The sequence below is a fragment of the Gymnodraco acuticeps genome, unplaced genomic scaffold (assembly GCF_902827175.1).
Source record: "Gymnodraco acuticeps unplaced genomic scaffold, fGymAcu1.1, whole genome shotgun sequence".
Classification (NCBI taxonomy): domain Eukaryota; kingdom Metazoa; phylum Chordata; class Actinopteri; order Perciformes; family Bathydraconidae; genus Gymnodraco; species Gymnodraco acuticeps.
This window is the reverse complement of record NW_022990764.1, coordinates 828564-853142: the sequence shown is the minus strand read 5'-3', so window position 1 is coordinate 853142 and position 24579 is coordinate 828564. Positions and strand designations below refer to the sequence as shown.

Below are 24579 nucleotides of genomic sequence, written 5' to 3'. Positions count from 1 at the left end.
GGCACCGAGGAACAGAAGGTCCCACACGCCCCAGCCCCCTCAGCTGGCTTTGTTCCTGCATCTTCTTTGCAACAATTCAAAAGCAGCTTGCACAAATTAGACCCATGGGAAGAGAGAACAGACCAACGTGCAGCAAACTACTGTCACTCAGACAGGAGAGCGAGGAAGGGGACACTGGATACGCCACGTGCACAACAGACGAATTGGCCATGAGGGACCAGATGTTTCTCTACAGTGTATCGTCCTCCAGCTAATAGATGCTCTTGGAATTGCACTCCAGCGTATACTTTCATATTTTCTCACGACTTCATTCATTTGAAGGTGTGGTGGACTTTATCTAAGAGCAGAGGAAGTATTTGTGCAGTGAAAATGTATTTATTTCTGCTCCTCAATGGCGCTAAATTGTATAATACAATATGATATGATAATACTTTATTGTGAGTTGGACATTTTTATTGTATCACAGCAGCATTATTTGCAACATGAATGAGGACATTTAAAATGATAAACAGTGGAACAGACATTCGTAATAACATTTCAACCACTGAAGACAATTTGTCAAAAACTTCCAACCTACGTTTGATCTGGGAACAAACACCACATTTATATTTTAGGATTGACTGCAGCTCAAAAGAGTGCTTCAGTCTAACATTATTGAATAATCTGATCCTGTATCTCAGATATGATGGTGACAATTTATAGTCGCTGTTTGTGCTCAGTGTCAAACTCTTGCACACACACACACACACCTGGTACAGATGGGGACGGCAGGTGCCAAGAAATGACAAAAATAAATAAATACATACACAGAGGGTGAACACCATGGGAGGAAGTTGTAGATTGCAGATGTTGTGCTGACAATCGTGATGGAGTTAAGTATGCTGCACATCAGTGGAGACTGGCAGGAAGAGCTGGCACATGTTGTCCACAGAGAGACGCGTGGCATATGTGGATGGGGTTGGAGGAACAGAAAAAAACCTTATTCTGTCAAAGCCAGCCTTGTGATATTCATCTTGGTTAGATCTACTGAACTCAAGCACCCCAACATCTACAGGAGCTGTTCTCAGCGCCAGAGGACTGTGAGTTGAAGTGTGTGTGTGTGTGTGTGTGTGTGTGTCCTAGCATTACTATACTTGTGGGGACCTAAATCTGTTTACACAGTCACGTGTGGGGACTCGCCTCCCTTATGGGGACAAATTGGAGGTCCCCATGAGGGGAATCATTAATTTTAGGGTGAAGACTTGGTTAGGTTTAGGGTTAGGGTAAGGTTAAGGGTTAGGGTTAGTGTTAGGCATGTGTTGGTTATGGTTAAGGTTAGGATAAGACTCCAGGAAATGCATGTAAGTCAATGTAATGTCCCCTAAAGTGATGTATACATTGTGTGTGTGTGTGTGTGTGTGTGTGTGTGTGTGTGGAAGCTCTGCAGCATTTTACTGCTTATACTGGATTCTCCACACTTTTTAGTTACACATATATTATCCACAGTATCCAATAGAGGGGATTAAACATACTGAATACATGAGGAATGACGCCCAATATTATGGACTTAAAATTAAATGAACTAAATGAAAAGGGACTAAAGATGTAAATTTTACCGAACAATTAAGTGCAAATGAAAATTGCTTTACAGCCAAGCAGGTCTAGTTAAAGCAATTAGACTGATACTTAAACATGTGTGAGCATCTAAACAACACAGAAGACAAATTAAAGACATTACAAACAACCATTTCCATTCAGACAATGAGCTTATATTGCTGTTTGGCAGATGTAGTGTTTTAAAAGATGGTTGACAAAACATCTCTTCTTGCAATTTCAATGCCATTGTCACTGATGGTGTACAGTTTGTAATGGCAGCCAATCACAGCAGCTGTTCATCCAGGAGGCAGCATCAAACGATTCGACTGTCAGCTTGTGTTGCTGGAGGCAGACAGGCAGACCAGCCTGGGGCGGACTGATGCACACAGCACCACTCTCTTCTTCTCCGAACGCCCATCTCTACGATTATCGGCCTTCAGAGCGATGGGTCAAACTTTTCAGCAATTACCACCTCTGCACAGGTGAAAAGGTGAAAGCACTTTTCAATATGGCAAACCAGTTTCATCATCATCAGGGAAAAATGGAAGCAAGTGAATCTGCTTTAACACCAAAGAGGCATGGAGATGATTTGAGAGATGCTTACTTGACCCAACCTGTTTGTCAGGCTGCTGTATCGCCCCGTTTCCACCTGAGGGACTTCCTGAGCACTGTCCTCCTGGGACAATGATAGAAATCACAGATGCAGCATCAGGGCCATGAAAAAGCTCTCAGCTCACACATACACATACACACAAGTACAATGTATGCATAAACACAAACAGAGGAAGGCAGTGAGGGACAAACGGTTCCTGCCTGGGAGGGGGTATATTTAGAGTCTTGCGTAATGTGCTTTTAACACAACACAGAGTGGATGAATTTTTAATGCCAGACAAGGATGGGAGGAAGGGAGGGAGAGAGAAAAAAATGAATCAAGTTAAGTATTTAATCTGTGCCGTTGCTTAGGGGTTAGACAGAGATCTGAGAGCAGCCTGTAAGCATCGGGCGCGGCACATAGGATAGCCTCCGATGTACCAGCTACGCATGAATGGCTCCTGCTAAGAGGGGATGGGAAGCAGGAAAGTGAGCAAAGGGATGGAGGCAAAGAGAGAGAGAGGAATATTGGAAGATGTGTAAGGCATGAGAGTGAGGAGGAGGAGGAGAGAGTTTGCATGAATGAGCGAGCAGGAATAACTATGAGGCATGTCAGTGCGGTGCTGGGAAACCCAGGGGAAACAAAGAAGTGCACAGTGCAACGGTTTCTCTGACAGAGCCCCACGCTCTCGGATGTGAATGTTTAAGATGCAAAGATATGTGCAGACATATCTACCACATTGTATGGCTGACAGGAATACTCCTCAACAGGATAAAATATGAACGAAATCATCCACTTGTAAAAATGTACTTTTTGGCTTATAAAACTGCATTTATTTTTATTTTCATTTAATATCATATTCATAACAAGTAGTTTACATTTAACTTGTGTTTATTGACGGAAAAAAACTGTAAAGTCAACTGAGACAAAAGTAACATTTGTGATATTGGTCTTTATAAATAAACATTGATTGATTGAAAAAGTGAAGTTTGTACATTTTTTGAGATTCGTTAAACTACTATTGAATATATGCAAAAAATCACAAGTCCAAATACTGTACATCAAGAGTGAAAACTAGTGGAAAACAACTGAGAAGTGTTTTTTTTGTTACACCAGTCTGACTTTTAAACTAAACCAAAAGCAGTCATCCGCCACATCACTGAATTTAATTCCCGTAGCCCTGCCTCATTTCCTTTATATGCTCTTTACCTTCAATGACAGGCTTTCAAAATTTGCCAAAGTATTAGCTTTACAAGCTCCCGGGATTACACAATGGTGTGCCAGCAAAAGCTTTGGGAACAACATTTCATCAGGGTTAGGCTACATGATCGACATACTGACTCACTGACATATTTCATACGCTGAAACCTGTGTAGGGACCAAAATAGACAAAATGTCATGTTTAAATTATCAACACATTTTTTGTGCTTGCCTTGAAAATAAAGGAAATACTTGAAACGTCTCGAGATGTGTCTTGGAAACACCTGCCTTTAAAACCAGCTGGCGAGGCGAGCCCCATGGGAGCTTCATCTCCTGCTGCGTGACTCACTACATGGTTTCCTTCTCAGCCTTTTTTGTTTCTTTGCCAGAATAATGCTTGAGAGACAAGACGATGACAGAAAACATACCACAAAGGCTGTTTGGTCTATGCTACTGTTTGCTTAAAGACATTATGGCATGTACTGTAGTGTCACTGAAATCCGTAAGAAACAGATCACTTTGAACGTAGCGTGTAAGGTGCTGATGCAGCAGGAAATGGCAGATGGCCGATGAAGAACTGGCTATCTGTCTTCTCACAAGCCTTTATTGTACAAGGGAATCCTTAAAGGCAGAGGATTGTAAAACGATCAGGATCCCCGATCAACAGACGTATAGGCTCTCTGTTGCTAATCCTGCCCATATGCTCTAATCTCCCATAAGAGTGACATGACAGTGTCAGTGAGAGATGATCAGATTGCCTCGGTTGTGTGTGATGAGGAAATAACATCAGCAGAGGCAGAAGCATTGAAAGAGAAAAGGTCACACAAGGTGCCAAACATTCAATCATCCTTTCAGATGCACTGTGCAGTAGTTTACCCTCTTTTCACCTCGTATTTCACTCGAGGAACGTCTGCCTACCATTCTTTCTCTCTTTCAAGAAGAGTCTTTACCTCTAACTCTGCTGCTAAAAATCATCCTGTTAAACTGTATACACCCACTGGAAAATAACCTTTATGTATTGATCATATGTACACATATGATCAAACCATACATAGGGTGTTGCTCTTTTGGCCCTTAGTTGATACTTAGCTTACACTCAATTATGTGTAACGACAAGGAGTCTATTTTATTATGGACTTTGGTTTGGGAATGATCCGCACGATAGACTCCCTTACTTCTCTGTCCAGTGTTTTGTGTTCTTGCTAAAATGAGTGCTGATTTTGTCATGTATTGTAGTTTGTGTGTACATGTTGTGTTCATGACTCTTCCATTTGTAGGATTTTCTAAGTATTTTTTGTATGTATGTGATTGCTTTTTCACAAATTATGACTTTATTAACTTGTTTATTATATAAGCATGAAATAGATTTGATCCCAATTGGTTTTATATGGTTACATTAGGATTAAATAAAAAATAAATGTAATAAACTAAAACAGGACAATCATTTCTTAATGCTTAGAAAAAAATTAAATGTAAACATCTACAATTCCATGACATGTTGAAAAACTCAATTGCCGTTTCATTCAATGACAGCTTTTCAAATGTGATATAATCAAAAGCTCCAGAAAAGCTATAAAGTATGACCTTGTGAAGAGACAGTTTTCAAGGTTCTGTCCCTCTTCGTCGATTGATCACATGTGAAACATTATTCCACGGTTACATAAGGGCATATTTGGTTTGCAGACATTAGGGATTTTACATGAGGTTCATGTGATTTTCAGATAATTCACATGTGAATTGTAAGAAGACACATACTGTGGAACAACAACTTCATGTATTCTGGTGGCCGCTTTTTAAATACTATGACTATGACAATTCAGATTATGCATAGCCCCACTCTTTACCGTATATTAGAACAAGTAAAAAAGAATTCAAGACTGTATAGTTCTGTCATTTTTTTTACTTGTTATACTGGAAACAGTATTGGAATCTCCATTCCGTCAGGAGTAAGAATGTACATTATACAGCAGATATACAGAGGGAATGGTCAAATTGAAAGGGAGAATAGGACATTTTTCTGAACGCTTAGTTTATTCACTTATTCAATAATTCCTGGTATTACATTACATTACATTACATTTAGCTGACGCTTTTATCCAAAGCGACTTACAATAAGTGCGTTCGTCCAACAAAATACAACTTGAAGAAAACAGAATCATATAAGTACATCAGGTTTCATAGAGCAAAAACATTTCAAGTGCTACTCAACTGGCTTTAGATAAGCCAGCCCTTTATTAGTATATAAGTGCTTATATTATTATATTTGTTGTGATTTACCTTTTTGTTTTGATTACCTTTTCCCCTCTTCTTCATTTTATTATGATTAATCTTATTTATAAGAAAGTTTGAAAAGGGAGGAGAAGGTAAAAATATATGTAGGGAGAAGAGTCGATATAAGCAGATGACTAAGGTAAATATGTATATATGTTTAGGCTTAAGGAGAATATACACGTGGATGGTATAGATCTGTATGTCAAAGGGTAATGAAGAGAAGTTGTGACTTATGGATAGATTTCTATACGTGGGTGATGTAAGTACCCTCAGTTTTTTTATTTATATTTCACATTGCTGATGACACACATTTTCATTGTTCGTCGGATGGATATGTGCCTTTATGTTTCAAAAGAGAATACAAACAAAGGAAAAAAAAGACTATAGTTTTGTTTATCCCTCAAAAAATGCTAACCTTTTTTCTCCTGCTCTTTCTGTTCTATTCTATTCTAGAGTGGCAGTGTTTACTGGAGCTTCAAACATGTTTGTATGCAGACTCAAGGGGCATCTCTTCATGCTGACTTTGCTGATAGCAGATATAAATTCAGAGCCCCATCCGTCAGAGGTGGGAGTGATCTCTCTTCCTCCACAGCTTCACACTGAGGCTATAAACTGATCTCCGTCACATGGAGGAACAAAGCAGCCTCACCAGACAGAACACAAGGAGTTGTAGCATATACAGGAGCAGGGTTATTGCCCCAGTGAAACTTTTTATGTGGATATTTTACTGACTGTACTCGAAGCTGAAGCACCAGATGTGCTGTTGTTGTTTCCTGTCGGGTTTCAGATGCTGTATAAGACGATACGAAGGAGAGGGGGTAGTGATATTCATGTAATAAAAAGAGGATTTTATAAAAAGAACAATACATACAGCTGTTGGCTCTTAACATTCAAGATGTATTTCCCTCAATTGGTCATATTGACAAAAAAAATTACAAATCAAAGTCATCCTTCAGCACCAGCAGCCTTTAAACTTTGTTCCTTCCTCTCTCTTACAGATAGGCTGTGACGGATGGAGCCCAGAGGAGCTGACATCCTGGGCTCATCTGGACCCTGAAGGCCCCGAGGCGCCCACAGTCACCAGCAGAGCCCACCTCCTTCCCCCAGTCGTGGTTTCCATTGGCCGGAGGCCGTCTAATGAGGACGTTATCAGATCAGTGTCTTCAGCCTGACACAAGCCTAGCCGTCAGCACAAAGGATTCAACCTTTTCCCACCTGCTCTTAAGATGAACGACCAGCAGCTCACGCAATAAAGTCACAGGAGGAGGGCGGTCATATTGAGTTTTCTTTCTAGGAGGAGAATAACCTCAGAGATGAATAAGAGAAGTGATTTATGTCACATAGTTCAATTTTAGAACTCATACAGTCCTTATTTGAGTTGACTTTAGTTACTTCAACAATAACTAATAAACGGTCCTTAAGGTGAGGTTGTATGCTGTGTTCGAGAGCTGTAGGAAATAGTCCTAAAACTCGGAAATGAATTGGGTGGTTTGGGGTTTTCGGTGAGATGCCTGTAAAAACATATTTAGTTAAAACAAACTTAAGAGACGTTTGTTCTGTTCTAATACATACAATACATAGCTAAAATACTGACCCACCAAGACTGAAATTGGCATCACTAAAACCACAAAATCAAATAAAAAATGGATGACAAAAAATCCAATTGGAGTGATGTCCTAGGCGTTCTTACTTTATTATCTTATAATCACCCACTGCTGTTGATAACAAGCTATTTTTTTCACAAGTTGTTTAAATAAGTAATTTAAATATTTTAAAAAAGTAATTAAAGAGACCAAAGTGTGTGATTAATGCTTTGTCAGATTTGCATACTTAGGAACTCTTTCTTTAATTAAAAAGTGTTAATATGACACAGAGTGTGAAGTGATTAAATAAGTGCTGCCGTTTAAATAAATAAAAATGCTCTGAATCAGTGACAGAGACACTTAGTCACTCCCCTGAATACGCCTCCTTGGTGATGTGTTGTGTTGTGTGGCTCCCTCACTCTGCTGAACACAGTCATTAGAAAAACCATGCGCCACGTGCAGGGAAAACATCAGCTAGCTATCTCGCTGTCAACAGGGTTAGTGCTGCTTGTAGATGTCTGTGAACTTCAGCGGGGGGCAAACCAAGTGTAAAAACTGGCTCTGATTGCTGTGTGTGCACTGCTGATCATTTGCCTGATAGGGTGATGTTACAACAGATGAGGACTGAGCAACAGCAGAGTGCCTTCTGTTTTACCTCCAGTCCTGAGACGACCGTAAACATCTCAGTGCCACTGACTGTGAGTTTACATCATGAGGAGAGAAATAGCACCATTTCTTCAGCTATTTCAGAGCAAATAACCTTCCATTTGAACATAAACATCCAACGCTGCAGCCAGGAAAGCATCATTTTCTCTCACCGGAGAGTAAATTAACTATGTTTACCATTTGAGCTAATACATCACCATAATTATCATCTCTATGATGGGAGAGAAGTATCAGAAAAAACATTTTAACTTTCAATTGTCATCTCCAAAACATGGCCATTCTGTCATTTTGAAGTCCTTATGTGGGCCATTAGTATGCACAATGAGGTGCACTTCATCTTCGCTCGCAGGGAGCAAATCAACTTCAAGCACTCGCACTGAAGGTGTGTTGTGTAATGGTGAGGGGAGATGTTGTTGTTCTGCAGTTGGTTGCAAAGTCACATGGGAAACCAAGGTTGTGTTTGAAATCCCATACTAGCATACTGTATACTAACATACTGTACTATAGTACATACTCAATGTGTTTCTAGTACATATTGCCTACTAAAACAAATGCTATTAACGACGCACTATTCACGTGAAGTAAACTCAAGCAACACATCTCTTATGCATTACATCACTGTTTGGATCATAATGCTACTGGTCTGCGCTATAATGAACATTGTAATTAAACAAACATAATGTACAGCATCAGTACTATTCAATGTTAGTGCCAGGGACATGAATTAGCTTCTCTCTTTGTGGTTGTGCTTCATTAATGAATACTGTATCTCTGATTTGTCCTGGTTCAACAAAAATACATCCTGAGGCTTCTAAGAAATCATGTCTAAGAAACACTTATGGAGGGCATCAAAAGGGCTTATGTCACCAGGAGACACAGCTATGCAGAGCTGAGTGCGTTCAGTGTAACTGTGAAAATTGTTGCAATGTCTGACACTGCCAAAGGGCAGCATATGCAGACTGAAAAGGGCCTATAGTGCACATCAAATGACATTTCATCCTTGTATTTACCCTTCTACCCAGTCAGCTATGTGGGCAGAAAGACATCCTTCTTTCCTCCATACATTGCATCTATTTAAAAATAGCCTTTTCAGCAGCGAGATTCACAGATCTATATGCTCGGAACATGTCTGAGAGGAACCTCAATAGGTGACAGATTAATGTGCTCGGTGACAGCTAATTTGGCTGTGTGGGAGTGAGATGGAGCTGCGGGAGTGTTTATTACCCTCGGAAAAATCAACATATCTGATCTCGGGTGGGAGGAAGACTCATTTCCCAGAGTGAATTTTCTTCCTCCTCGACAGTAACGTCTGTCAGAGGCTGCCCAAGATCACTGCCTCATATTTTCACAGGATGCTTCTCTAAATTGAGATTAGACACAGAGGTCATGCTGTTACTAAATGCATGCATTCAACAGCGTCCTGCAGGCAACTTAATGAACCTAGCAGCCTTGGAGGAATATGCAAGAAACAAAGCCACAGTGAGAAATGGAGACTGAACACAGAGCAGGGCCAACAGCATTAACGCTGAAAGCCTCGTCACTGTGGTGTATTATTTAAGTACGACAACATGTATAACAGTCATTTTGAAAATAAATTGTATAAAAACAATATTACCATTGGGCTAGGCTAGAGTTGAAAAAAGCTAACACTATTAGAAATGTCTTCTATTTGCCTAAATGAATTATTAAATTGTGCACGAACAAAATATTTGTTTAATAACATGTGTGTTAATTATCAAGGGACTCTACAAACAAGGTTTTTTTTAATCCAGTACAATTATTTAGTTTGAATAAATTGTGGTAAGATTCTTTTTTTTTGGCAGAAAATATCTGAGAGCTCACAAATCCAGGCTGGATTTAAAATGTTGACTAATCAACACATTCTGAGATTTAGACAATATTCTTTCTTTGTTGCTACATTCATCATTAGAAGAGTGCAATGCTCTTTGAAGCTTATTCCAACAAAATGCCCTCCTTGTAAATCTGATGAAAGTCTCCTGTGTTTGAGACAATCTGAATGCTGAATAGATTTGAATTATAATCCAATATCATCAAGGTAATATCACGGCGGCAGGCTTCAGCGTGAGCCCGTCCCCGCGCCCAGAGGTAATAAAAAGGTGACCAGCCGCATTATTGTACTTGTTTGAATCACACCGCGTCCCCTGACAGCTGAGGGCCTGTCACATTTATTAACACTTCACGCAAAACCCAATGTTGTTGCTGCCTCAGGTGGGAGTAACTGGCTGAAAGAATGAACAGCAACATCAACAGAGCTGAGGTGATAAGAAATGTATTCTTTGAGCTTGGAAACAAGATTACGGTCTCATTCAAATTCACAGTGTTTTGTGAAATATGTATCGTACAGGGACTTTCCTCTCTTTTGATCTAGTACACTTAATGCAAGGTCCAAATGATGTGCGTAAGAAAGCACTTTGGGTCAAATGACTACATGTACTGTGATGTGAAATATTCCAAACCAACAGGGAATGATCAACTCAGTCCCCCCCCTTTATCTGTATAGAGCATTTTAACGTCCTGCAGTTCATTGTTTTGGTTTGGTTTATTCTCTCAGGTCTTATCACAGTGATTTTGAGCGACGGCAGGTAGCTGTTTACCAGGTTAAAACTCTAACAACCTACGCTCCCTGTCCAGAATCAATAGAGAAATTAAATTAGCCACAAACTGGAAAACAGTTGAATGGAGCATTTAGCAGTTTAAGAGCCGGATATTTTCTTTTTATTTGCCATTGCCATCTTGGTTTTCATGTTGGCCCCAAAGCCTGCTTAATGGTCTATTTACCTCTGAATGGGAAATACACAAAAAGGCACAAGAGCAACAAATGGAAGAATTGGACCATAACTTTCTAAATAAACCTTGTGCTGTACTAAAAAAGTATTTAATTATTGATGATAATCTCATTAAAATATGTCAGTAAAATGTTAACTGAGGTAATAAAAAAAGAAGGATGATTTTTTCTAACCTGCGGATGCGTTGGATATTCGAGAAAAAGCAAGTTAAAGGCATTGGCTCCACTTTTCAGAAATGCAGGTTGCCGCCTGGGAAAAAGAGAAGAGAGCATGTTTTTATAATGTATTGAGCCGGAAAAGGAATTATTCAATACCTCCTGTCTCTCCAAGCAACTCCAATTTCATAACCATTTCCCAAAACTGATGAAAGCCAGAGATAATGGCCTTTGTGGCTGCTGTTTTTCCGGCCAGTGGTTCAGACCTCTTCACCTCCAGACTGGACAAAGGCTGAGGACATTGTGAAGGTGATTCGTGCAGCTCTCCCTCTGTCTGTGAGCAGATGGGAGAGTTGGATCAGCGCCTCTAGATTGGCTTCTATCTTCTCATCTGGCCTGTCTGTGGCAATCAACAGCTGCCTCCCGGGCAGAAAACCTATTGATTACAGGTGGCACTGATCCCTGAACAGCCAAGCTGAGGCATCTGGGGCTCAGTGGTAGAAAACAAGAACACAAGGAGGAGTGCACTCCAAACAGAGGACTTTTAATAGAAAGAGTTATTGCTCATATCAAGCGATTATTTGACAGCACTGAGAAGAACAATAACAGTATAACCTTATATATTGCCCCTATATAGTGTCTGTGTTGTAGACAAGTGTGTGAGGTTCCTATTGCTTACTACAGAACACCAATTGCCTGGAAACCAGGTAACAAGTTTAATTAATGTCAGTGTATGACGGATACACACAAGCACACGGCCTCCCACACAGACAAACGCACACCAATTACTGTAGACACAGTGCACTTCCTGAGCGATGAATGATTCATGGCGGTCTTCTCTACAGGAGTGATCACATTTTCCGTTTCTAAGTGTCCTAAGCTGTGTAGGAGGCTTCCTGCATTCACCCTCATTAAACACCTGATTACACTGGATGGCCTCTGACAGAGTCTATTGTGCTAGGACTTACATTATCTTTAATATTCTGATGAATAATGAACAGATGTGTTGGCCACAGCACTCATCTTTGTCCTTTGAATCGTAATTGGATCCAAAAAATGGATTTTCAACACAATTGACTAACATACACACACCATATCTGCAGATCTGTCAAATATAGCAATATTGTATATTTTGAGGACATTAACAGCACTGCAGTTAATATGAATGTTTTTGGGCTGTCAGATCATATGTAAATATCAGATTTGAGCATAGTATCTGGAAAAAATACATAAAGGCATATTGCCTTTTCGGTAAGAGTATATTTGTTATTTAGTTTGAAGGTTTAATTTCACATTTTATCTTATTTGATTTTTTGCTGAGTGTCATATGAAAGCTACAGGAGACTGATGTCCTACAGCTTCACAGCTGGTCTGGCTCTGTCCAAAGGAGGTTTAATCTGTATAAAAGCTGTGTCAAAGCAACAAATTGTGTTGTTACAGGGTATTGAATTATTTCTCAGCAGGTCGCACTAACTTTATGTAGTCTCTGCTGGTTGCCTAGCAACTTCACAGCAAATACAAAGTTGCAGGATGCCCCTGGCCAAGAAAAAGTCCAGCACATAACCTCCTTTGAAAACACAAATAGCTGCTTTTACATCTTGTTTTTTTATGGCACACAAGCTGGAACATGTTAATTAGTGCTCTTCAGATGTTCTACTTTCCTCTTCGTCCAGTCTCTATGTTAAAGATAAGCTAACAAACAGCTGGCTCTCGCTTCATACTGAACTGACAGGGGTATCTTTGTATTTATCTTAGTCCTGTCAAGAAAGAACAATTTGCCTTTTCTCAAAAAAGTTGAAATATGTTAATATATGTTTTTCGAAGATTTGTGTATTATTTTCTTCTCTGTACTTGTGCAGGTGCTTGAACCCCCCATGAGTGTCTTTCTTAGTCTGAAAGAAATTGAATGTTCCTTTAAGAAATGGACAATTTAAGATCACAGTGTTAAGAAACCCAGGAGCGGACATCTGGATGACACAGCCAACATGTTTTGTACAGTAACCATGTCAGCATCATGTCAGGTTCACTGGATTCAAGTCAGCATGAAAACATGCTGCACCCTTGAGCTAAAGAGAACAAAACAGCCAAAGAGAGAAAGAAAAGCAACTCCTAACAAGAATGACTCTTAGCTTTCAAAATGTCAGTGAGCACTGACACAGAATTTATTCAGACCCCTCCGTCTAAAATTAGCTTTCGTACCCAGCCCATCGAGGAGTATTTAAGAACATCAGAAGGTATTTCTCCGAGGCTGCACTAATAAGGTTAGGGCCTTGTGGAGCACTTTTTAATTACGTAGTCGTAGCCAGAGTCCTGTGAGAGAGACAGGCATGCTACCCCGCTCCAAAACTTCAGCAGAGGCTGCAAGGTCAAACTCTTATAGAAAAAATGAACAGACTTAAAACACTAAAATCAAAGAGTCCCTTCAGGTGCTTCTCTTAATTAGCAAAGTTTCACCTATTGTGTTCAACTTTAAAACAGTTATGGAGGATGCAGGCCAGGCCTACTTGGAAATATCTCATAAGAATGTCATAAATCCTCAACAGCACCTTTAACACATTGAAACAGTGTGTTACAGCATCCTCATGAGCCTGATATTATTGCTAAATGTCATGGTAACAACCTTGCCACGCAGGGTGCAGTATCCCTCTGACACAGCCTCCTTACCGACTTTCATCATTAAACTGCATACATGGGCAAGAGGCTTTGAAAAGCCTGCCACTATTGAGCACTATTGAAAGGAAGGCTCTTTTCATTTAGTGGTCTTCTGACGATGATTTGCATTCAGGGTTTTTAATTGTGCCGTGTGATGTTCAACAGGCTGAGCTGATCCAGAGAGCTTGCTCTTCTCATCTGCATTAGTGATTGATGGAGGGCTGATTGCCCCTTGAACTTCGAAGGCTGTAGAGTTCACAGCGCTGGGGGGGGGAGAGATGGTGAGGATGAGGAGGGGGCAGGAAGCATGGTGGGCTCAAGGAGGACAGGCTATGTAGTCAGAACCATATTCATAGTTAATCAGACAATCAGCTAGAATTACCTTTTGAAAAGGCTTGATTGTTCTCTGTACTGAATCGTCATCAAGAAATCTTCAAAATGGGGCTTTTAGATATCAACCGGTGAGCACCATCAGATACATTAACATTATATTCACTGTGCAGCAGTGCCCTGAGAACACCTTGCATAATTTTACATATGTTCTGTTTGAAGCGGGATGTGAAGGAACACATGTAGAGATTGTGCTTACACCTGGAGAAATTATTCAGGGTACAAGGGCCAGTTTTACAAAGTGTGACACCCCTGTTGATCATGTGTAAGATAAATGATATGAGTACAGATAAGAATGTATTGTCACGTTTCTTTAACATATGTCTTTTGGCACAACAATATACATGTATATAGAATATATAAGTGTATGCATGTTTTGGTACTTAAAAAAAACAATATTCTGCATTGATATTAAAATCTTACAAATGTAATTTTTGTAACAAGCCAGCTGGTAGGAATTATTTTTTCACCAACGTCTCAGAAATCAATTTAAGACATACAAAAGAAAATGTAAACCATCAACAATTCTACATTTTATCTGTTCACTTTGTAATTGAAATCTATGGTGTTTTTGTTGTAAAAAAAACACAAATCTAATATATTTTTGATAGGGTCACCGGCTGAACCCCTTGACAAGGGTCCTGGGTGTAAGGATAACTGTCCACCTCACTCAGTCAGCGTTAAATCACGTTTTTCACATTCAAATCTTGACTATAATTTTTTCATCAATATCTCATAAATTAATTAAAAAAGGTACGGAAACAAGTGTAAACCATTAACAATTCTAAATGTTATCTTTTCACTTTGTAATTGACATCTATAAAAAACACCATATGTAATCTAATGTATTTTTATGGGGTCATCTGAACCCTTTGACAAGGGTCCCGGGTGTACAGATAACTGTCAATCCACCAGCCTTCATCCTTCCATCTCCTTTTTAAAATCCTGGCTGACAGCGCATTGCCCTCGGTCTACTGTGAGCCCATTGGGTTGTTTAACAGTCTAAGAGATTGAGACACCCTAAACAGTCTATCATACAGTTTACAGGCTAATAAAATATGACACCCCCAGTATTCACTCTTCTCTTTTACAGTACAGCTTGGTGTTAAGTGATGCATGGTGGGTAACTTGTATAACTTCTTATTTTGATATTGTGCAAATTGTGGAAAAACCTTCTGTTTGGATGTTATGATAAATAAGGTAAAAAAAAATAAAGTAGTTCAAATACAAATAGAACAACATTATAAAGTTTATCTGGCAGGGTTAGAATCTCATGTCTCAGCATGACAACTAAAGCTGTACGAACACATGATGTAAAGAACATATTATGGGTGAGTGTATAAGTCCATACATGAGAGGCTTCTCAATACTCAAATTTCCCCTCCTCGACTCCTCGGTCCTCCGGTAGTGACCCGGAAATGAATTTCAGCGCGCCATTTTGAAGGACGTCTCATTTCTCTAAATGCACACCGAGGACCGAGCATCGAGCGTCGAGGAGGCTCTCTGGAGGAGCTATAACCGAGGATACACTGATGGTTCCTCCACGGCTCCTCCACGGATGCATTTCCGGGAACGGTGGAGGCGTGACGCACGGCCGGACTTATCTCAGCCAATGACAGCTATGCATGCATCCCCTGGATATTATTTTAGAAACTGCTTTCATCGCGTCGCGATGTTTCCAGAGAGAACAGCTGTAAGGTCCATGCAGAAAGCAGAGCAGTGTGTATAATATATATCACTCAGTATAACAGGCCTACTCTCTTTATTTGCTTTAGTTTAGTAGATATATACAAACAAAGAGTCGATATTTTTCTAAGACCATTGCTTCACATAATAAAATACACAACGGCTTATGCTTTTGGAGCTGTAGGTGTGTGTGGTACAGTGTGTAGGTGTGTGTTGTACAGTGCGTAAATGCGGCGGACAGACGGGACTCAGTTGGTTTGGTGTCCTCTGCTTACTTTTAATAGGCCTACTTGTAAATACAACTTTTGGCCCGTAATTTCAATTCCCCATTTCAGCGAACAGAGAGAGGGGGGGATATATCCAGTCTCTGATTGTGTTACGTTATTATGAGAGTGCTCTCATACTTTAAATTGTATATATTTATATAAATATATTTGTGTGTGTGTGTCCGCATCTGTAGCCTGTTATTGTCTCATTATACCGCACTCTCAATGAATTCAAAGTAAATATGTGGGGGAACAATGTTCAGCTGATCTAACAGAGATACAACGCTATGACAAAACACTCGACAGCTGATGCAGCTGTTGCCACGTAATAATGAACGGACGTCTCTTTAAAAATGACCGCTCAGAGGAGAGGAGTTCTCATTTCTTTAAACGTTTGCTGCTTCCCCTCCTCTCTCCTCGGTTCCCCTCCTCGGTCCTCCGCTCGCATCTCCTGTGGGCGGGTCTAAGTCTCGAGGAGGGGAACCGAGGAGGGGAGTCGAGGAGGGGAAATTTGAGTATTGAGAAGCCTCTTTGGAGTCACTTTTGAGTTAGAGCAGCTGTCAGTTAGTTAAGCGGTTAAGCTATTCACTGTCTCCTTATCTGAATGTTTCATTACTCTACCAACAGATACACAATAAAACCACACAGACAGGATGGCTGGCCAGCGCTCAATGCATTTTGCACTTACGCACCAGTCAGGCAGCTTGTTTACTTAAAGTATACATTTCATCAGAGAAGTATATTTGATTTATGAATCAATTTAGATCAGTCGTTAGAGACAGAATCTGTAACAACTGCTTATCGCCAGTTTTTTTTCTTCAGGTAACTCAACAAGGGATCTTAGATGCATTCAACAATTTTACGACACCACACGAATTCTTACATTTGGGGATTTTACCAATGATTCAATGATCCTGCATTGTGAGACCAGGGAATGGAGTCCCTTTCAGCACAGAAGAAAGGGAAGATCAGCTCAGCCTACAGATGCCCGGTGTGCTGCTGACATTATCTGGTGATAAAAGCATACACAGCGCAATCAAAGTGCATGTGGCTCCAATTCACTTTAAAACCTTATTCAATAAACTTCAATTTTCTCTATATGCACCTTAAATGGTTCCTGACATCTGCTGCTAAGTGAGAACATATCCTCTCTGCTGAGAGGTAAACAGAAAGCAAGCTGCATTGCTTTTCTGGCATCTATAGCAAGAAATAATAGCTTCAATAAGATTGTGATGCTCAATTTTCTTTACCTTTGTATGGGAATACTTGGTTACTAACAATGGCAAGGAGTTAAGTTAATAACACTTAAATTAATGTCTTCCCATGCTGATCATGTAATGGTAAATATGAGCAGCATTGAGGGAAACAGCTAACTATGATAGCTAATGGTGGCAGTCCATCCTTCAGTGTGAGTCAGGCACATCATCTTTCCTGCTTTCAATCTTTGAATAATGCATGCTAGCATGCGGCATGCTTCAGCAGCAGATGCACCACCCTGTATGGTGTTTCTTCTCCTCACAGCCAGGCTGCTGGCATCCTATCTGCACCCATCAGCACTGGAGCGGCAGCGATAGTGCTACAGAGTCACAAGAAAGTTGAGTCTTGAAAAGCCCACTTGAATAAAGGAAACGCTGCATCACAGCCTGTTTTTAGGACGTTGTGTTGGCAGTGGATGTCATGGCGGGAAAGAGATGTCTTAGATTGTGAGAGATGAAAGACAGAGACAGAGCTGGTAGTTGAGCACCTCAGCTCTCCCTGCATTTCGATGCCAAAGATCACAGCTATTTTTTTTGCCATCTGCAGCACTATGAGGACACGCTTATTTGAGAAGCTTTACCATGAGGTTTCAAGATCTTGAAGAAATTCCCCAGGCTTTCTTGTGTGTCTCCAACTGTATACCGTCAGTGATCTTTAAAAAACAGGGAGCATTCTGTGGTTTGACAATGTGAGAAGCAGAACCACTTGCAGCCTCCCATCCATAGATGTTTTTGTCATTTCACACCTCTCAATTGTTGCATCATTTGTCTGAGATTTCATGATTATATATTTTTATTTTATGTCTGAACACACTAATGCTTCTTCTGTAACAAAATAATTTCCCAAATTGGGATCAATTAAGTATTTATCTATCTATCTATATGCTTAGAGTTTAAGACAGAAGCCTTTTTCATCTGTTATTGTTTCAACTCACGGCCAGGGGTTTGGCAATCATAAATCAACTGATGCAATGTAAAGCCTGTATGCCAAAAATCTAAGAACTTGGCAGGCGCATTACAGTGACTGGAGCCCGTACTCTGTGTGAATGTTCACTGTTGTTTTCCAAACACTTCAGCTGCATCAATAATCCTTTCAAACAACAGACAAAACTGCTGAAAGTTAGAAAGTAGCATTTTTGTCATAGCTTTCACAAAAAGACCCACAAATGTATTGGAGGGGTGTAGTGTCTGTCTGTTTTCTTCATGACTCACAGTGGCCTCAGACACATTGCTTTTGTCAAGTACATATGAATGCCACTATTGTGAGAGTCACACAGAGCAGTACAAAAAAACGGCTGATGAGTATGAGACCACTACGGAAGATACGGAAGAGGATTAGGGTCACATGAAAAAATGTGGGCATGTGAATTTATTTATTTTTTGTTCTGAGAAAAAAGTCAGAGTTCTGAGATTAAAGTAATAAACAAAAACAAAAATTCTGACTTTAATCTCAGAATTCTGACTTTTTTTCACATCCCCAAATGTTCTCTTTTCTTGTGGCCCTAATCCTCTTCCGTAGACTACAAATAAAATCTTCACTTGAGAATAAAACATATTATTCCCAATACATTGAGTCCGGTAGTGGCTCTGTCAATAGGGGCTTGGACTGGGAGCTGTAGGGTCGTCGGTTCAAGTCCCCGACCAGACCTAAATATGCAGTGTGGACTGCTACTTGGAGAGGTCCCAGTTCACCTCCTGCCCTGCCGTGGTGCCCTTGAGCAAGGCACCCGACACCCCCCTTCCCCCCTCACTCCCATTGCTCCCCGGGCGCTGTACAATAGCTGCCCACTGCTCCTAGTAGTAGACTCCTGGTACTAGGATGGGTTAAAAGCAGAGAACACATTTCACTGTGTGTGCTGTGTGCTCTGCATGTGTGACTATTAAAGAGGGTTTCATCCCTCCCATTCTATCTATATTCTCACAAGACCTGAAGACAAATTGAGCAGGAAATGAGCGGATAACTGCCAGGGGAATACATTCTGAGAGAGCTGCAAGCTTCAATAGGAGAAGTCTATTATCTTTAATCATTTGGAAGGCTAACCGAAACAAGATCTTTAAACCACAATCAACCCTCTGTGGACAGTCTACCGTCTAATAAACTGGCTTTTCAATTAGCACCTATTTGACGTTACAACGATAACACAAAACCAATTACATGCTGTGCTGCAGATAACTCATAATCCACTTAATAGGTCTGATTTGACTTTTCTTCTACCCTTCTGCCACTGCTGCCCCGGGGGGGGGGGGGTCCTGGTCGTTCTCCAACCAGGACAAGGCATCACTCTGAGTTATCAGTATTGAAGGCACATCAGAGATAGCAGGCTGGCCAATCTCCTGGAGGTCCTGATAGTGTTCTGTGTGGCGAGTGTTGATGACAGCTTTGGAGGTGAGATGAGCAAAGCTATGTTTGGGTGTTAACACATGGATTCACAGTTCAGTTTCACGCCTTCAATACCCCCCCGGTGCTTTTTTCTAAGATAATGTTGTTGATTAGCTTTTAACCTTAACCAAAGGCCTGTGAGAATACTATTATTTTCTTGCATATTTTACATTTAAGTCTTCTGTTTAGGGATGAAATAATTAGAATTGTTATTATTGTTGGCTTGATATATGGCTGTAAAAGTGAGAAAAAATAATTTAATTATTCAAAACCAAAGATTATGTTTTTTTAAGTCTTAAAACTGCAGAAATATTCAGTGTAATGTCATGTGTAAAAAAGAAAAATAGGACAGGATCATTAATGATGAGGCATTAACGTTCTAATTGATTATGAAAATAGCTGCCATTTAATCTGCTTTCAAACAACTAATCAATAAATCAACTTATTGTAAGCTCTAAGTCTGTTACTGTCGTATCTTTGTGTCACTGTAAAGCACATTGTTATGCTTATTTTGTTTAATTTAACGATAGCATATATTGTGATGTATACAGAGAGAGATTGTTGGTTAAATATGTTTCATGGCTAGAAACAATGATCCTGACAAACCCCTGATAGAGGCATAGGATTTCTGGTTATCATTCCGACATACACTGTATGCTAGAGAAAGCTCTCTGAAAGCAGCAGAGCTGAATAATATCTGAGTGACTGCAGCTATTAACCTGGAGCTGTTCCGGCTGTGACAGATAACAGAGACCTGCCTCTACTGATGCCACAATCCCAGCAACTATCTTGCACTTTAATTCGGGGAAGAAAAAGAAACCGACACTAACATTCAAATTATGATGTGGAGCCATCACCTGCAACTTTGCTGCTTGTGCCAAATAACCAACAAAGGAGAAATACATAATGAAACATAATAATGGCATCCACAAAAACAGAATCATTCATTTCCACATTTTAATTAGAGCAGGTCTACTATACCCAAAGGGGGTTTTCTTTTAGTGCACTCTTTATGAGGTGACCCATACAATGTAAAACTCAGTCATAATTTTCATCAAAATGATATTTCAGAAGAATCCTTTCTCACGTCTCATTGCCTTTTTTCTCAATTTTTAAGAAAGCAAACAAAAGGCATTTGTTTTGCTTCAGGCAGATTTTTTACAAATGGGTGGGGGGGGGGGAGAGAGCTGGTAGATGCATCTATCAAACATGGTAATTTGCTTAATGGACTCTGACAAAGCCATTGGCGGTCTTTATTTAGATGCAGATGACTTCCTCCATAGTGGCTTGCTCTGTCAGTGGTGGAGCCGCCTGTCAGGGAGAAGAGAAGACATCTCCCCTGTGTTTGTAAAGAGTGACAGTCAATCACGACCGCTGTCCGTCTGTGACTTACTGACGGACTGACAGACAGTCTGCACTCCCCCTCAGCCCCCTTTGGCTCACACTAGTTCCCCTTCACTCTGTATACATTTTCCATTAGGGCAGAAAAAAAGAGAACAAACCACCTCTCAGTTGGACTCCTCCATGGGCATGAAGGCACAGAGCCTCAGTCATGGTTGTCACGATGTAAAAGAAAAATGGGAAGTTGTCAGTGAGAAATACTATTAGGTCTAGAACTGTGTCTATGCTTCATTAAATCCCACGGAATAAATTCAAGCAGCATTACTCTCTTTCCTAAACACAGTCTGGTAAAAAAGTTAGATAACAGTGTTTCTAATTCTTTCAGTTTGACAGTATTGGACATTATATACCATGACATTTAAAATATTCGGCAGCAAAAAATTAAGCTATTCTGTATTCAACTGCTGTATTGCTTACAGGATCATTTTTAGGCCTGGAAGAGCTGATACGCTTGCAACCAGCATAATGAAAGCAATGGGCTTTCCTGCTATTAAAAAACTCACAGAGCAGTATGTGTGTGTGTGTGAGTGAGTGAGTGAGTGAGTGAGTGAGTGAGTGAGTGAGTGAGTGTGTGTGTGTAGAGTGAGATTAGGAGGAGGGGCGGCACAATGTCGAGGCAACAGTGCCCTCTTGGGAGGAGCGAAGCGACAGCCTTTAAATGAGTGTCTCGTCGAATAATTCTGTTGTTTGATTGACTTTCGTCTTGTTTACATCAGGGTCCCCCATTTCCAATTCATCATTGGTATGGCCAGACGGCAGGACCTATAACACATTTACTACCCAATAGGATTGTGAGGCTGAACAAGAGGACCTTTTGACTATGTAAATGTAGTCTTTTAAAAAAACAAAACATTTACTGACTTTTTTAGGATAGCTTCAAGTAATGTTGTAAAATTATAACCGGGGGCCTTACAGGGTTAAGGGCTATTGTTTATTGTTATTTACTTTAAGATGTTTATTCTTAATCTTAACCTATCATTTAATTTAAAAACTCTTATTTAAATGATGTGTGTGTGTCTCTGTATTCCTGATGATACACTGAGAGAATGAGCTCATAGGGCTGCTGATCACCATAAGCTAAACAGTCTATTGCATTACATTTGTATAATGTAAGCTTCGTTGATACTTTACCTATACTCTAAAATAGTTAGATATACTGAATATTATTTGATCTATTCCACCACTCAATCCCAAATAATGTGGAGGTGTGTTGTAGGTGCCTTAAATAACCCCTTATTTTATAGTGAGATGTATTTTTATGTTCATATAATAGTGATTTCAATGCCCCCCCAAAATGATCACTGGTTCCATCCTGGCCACCCCACTGAAAATGTCCTGGCTCCGCCACTGGGCTACTCAGGGTTTTTTAGCAGAAAATAACCTAAATAACTTGATGTAAACACCTGATTCTATACCCTACAACAGCACTTGAAGCCACATACAGTAAACTAGCATACACATAACATGGAATAACACCTTGTGGGGGGCTGCTCATTTTAAAATATGTTTATGTTAATTGCATAGTGTGAACAGTCCTAACTAAATCTGTGCAGTGGTTTATACGCGTTTCAGTGGCTTCCAGGAGAAAAAAGCTAACTAGTATGTATGGGTGAAGCTCTGAAAAACCTGGATACCGTAATTACAAAAAAAAAACATCTACATTATCTTCCAATTTAAAAAAAAAAGGTTTTGGGGGGGGATTTCATTAAAGGTCCCGTGTCATGCTTTTCCGGTTATTACCCGTCCCCTTGTGTGTTATGAAGGTTTTCTGCATGTAAACGGTCTGCAAAGTCACAAACCTTCAAAGTACACCCTGTAGCGAGTAAAACTCTAACACAGAAAAGACCCGTCAATGCCGCCCCAGAATGCCTCGTTGGAGATTTCTCTTTTTCCATCATCTTCTTCCTGGGTACAGTGACGTGCCCATTCCCAAATGGACCATTCCGTGGAGCTCCTCACACACACACACTCTTGGGGGGGGGGGGGGGGGGGGGGGGGTTGCTAGTGGAGCCTCGCAGATGGGGGTGCTGCAGCCCCCACAGCATCCCCCCCTTCCCGCGTCCATTTGCGATTTCTCGCTGTCTCGCAGATCCCACGCAGAAAGCAGGAAATGAACCCAGCTCACACTGTCCGCTCCTCGCATTTAAACAGTGATTCGGCGCCACTCAATGACGTGGTATGCTTGAAATAGTGGCTCTGGAGCAGCTTTACTCGACATTGAGAAACGACCAGAGGGTGAATACACATAAGTAGTAGTACACATGCCGCTTTCGTCTCATAAGTATGCATAAAAAGTGACAGGTGGACACGCCCCAAATTATGCAAATGTATAAGCTAAGTCCCGCCTCCCATTGTTCGCGATCCTTTGATGTGAGGGTGAGGGGTCATCACCCCCTAGGGGTGAAATGCCCCCCTGTGTAGCGCCTTTGTTCGAGATCCTTTTGATGTGTGTTATGTGAAAAGCCCCCGGGCTAGCGCCTTTGTTGTCTAATTCTTTGATGTGTTGATTAAGTCTCTTTGAAGCTGTATTGTATGGCCCCCCTCAGAGCCCTTTTGTTGTCTAATCTAATTATGACGTCTAATCTAATTATGATGTCTAATCTAATTAGCCTTTGGTGTTTGCCCTTTGATGTGAAGTGTTATAACAGGCCGGTGTGACTTCACACTGGTGTGCTATAAACCTTTGATGTTAATCTAGGTGTCTCTTTGAAGTTATGTGTGAGACTGTCTACCCAGGGATACGTAGCTATTATGTAAGGTGCTGGTATATATATACTAACTGTGCTTCCCCCCCCAAAAAAAGTTGTAAATCAAACAAGTGAAGTACATGCTATGTTATAAAGCCGTGGAGGGCGGGAGTTTATAAACCAAAGAGTAACCGCCCTTACGGGACGCTGTAATAAGTAAAGCGAACGCACACGCAAGGACACCTGGCCTCCTATTGGTTGAGGGATTTTGACAGGATTGTTGCACAAAAGTTTCGAGCGCGCACAGAATAAATCTGAGAGCAGAACAAATCTGTAAGCAGCAATATATCTGAGTGCAAGCGTACAGTTTGAGCACAAGCAGAGCACATCTAAGTGCAAGCAGGCACTATTTGAGTGTGAGGACAGGGTTTGAGGGAAATAAATACATAAAGTATGCTCTCAAATTTAAATACCACGCTCTTGAATAAAGATAGGGAATAACCTCCATACATATGGAATTAGGTAGAAATACGCTCAAACGAAATAACAAGACAGCAATTCCATTTACCCAGTCACCTTTTCAAAAAAGAAAAATGGCAAGAGACGCCTCGAATGGGGGTTAATCAGCCTGTGACAATTTACAGCCATCCGTCCGTAGCGTCAGTCAAGAAACGAATGCAGCAGCAGTGCGGGGGTCAGACGCTTACAGTCTGTGCACAAATATATCTCGTGCCCTCTTTTGGTCATGCGCGCGTTCATGTGTGTTGGAGGAGGGGCTCTGTGAGGAAGTGGCAGATTTCCCCCCGGTTTGACTGCAAAAGACTCTCACTTTTTACAGAGGGCTCCGCCTCCCCCTCAACATAACAAGTCCAGCCCTCCTCACCAGATTATTTAAAAGTAAGGGGATGGAAATAGATGAAAAAATAAATACGCTCAAACTAAGATTTATGCTTAAATTCTCTGATAAAGTTACTGCAAGATACACTTTTGTGTATAAAAGCTGAAAAGTAGA

The 24579-nt window shown here is 40.6% G+C and overlaps 2 long non-coding RNA genes across 2 annotated transcripts; one reads left to right on the top strand and one right to left on the bottom strand.

Annotated features, from left to right (window-relative positions):
* Positions 1–1385: 1385 nt before the first annotated feature.
* Positions 1386–11018, bottom strand: LOC117556847. Its single transcript, XR_004570630.1, has 3 exons — positions 10868–11018; positions 2180–2251; positions 1386–2049 (listed from the first exon to the last, which is right to left on the bottom strand). It is a non-coding gene; the product is annotated as an uncharacterized LOC117556847 (long non-coding RNA).
* Positions 6129–7064, top strand: LOC117556848. The gene is made up of 2 exons (XR_004570631.1): positions 6129–6203; positions 6637–7064. It is a non-coding gene; the product is annotated as an uncharacterized LOC117556848 (long non-coding RNA).
* Positions 11019–24579: the final 13561 nt, after the last annotated feature.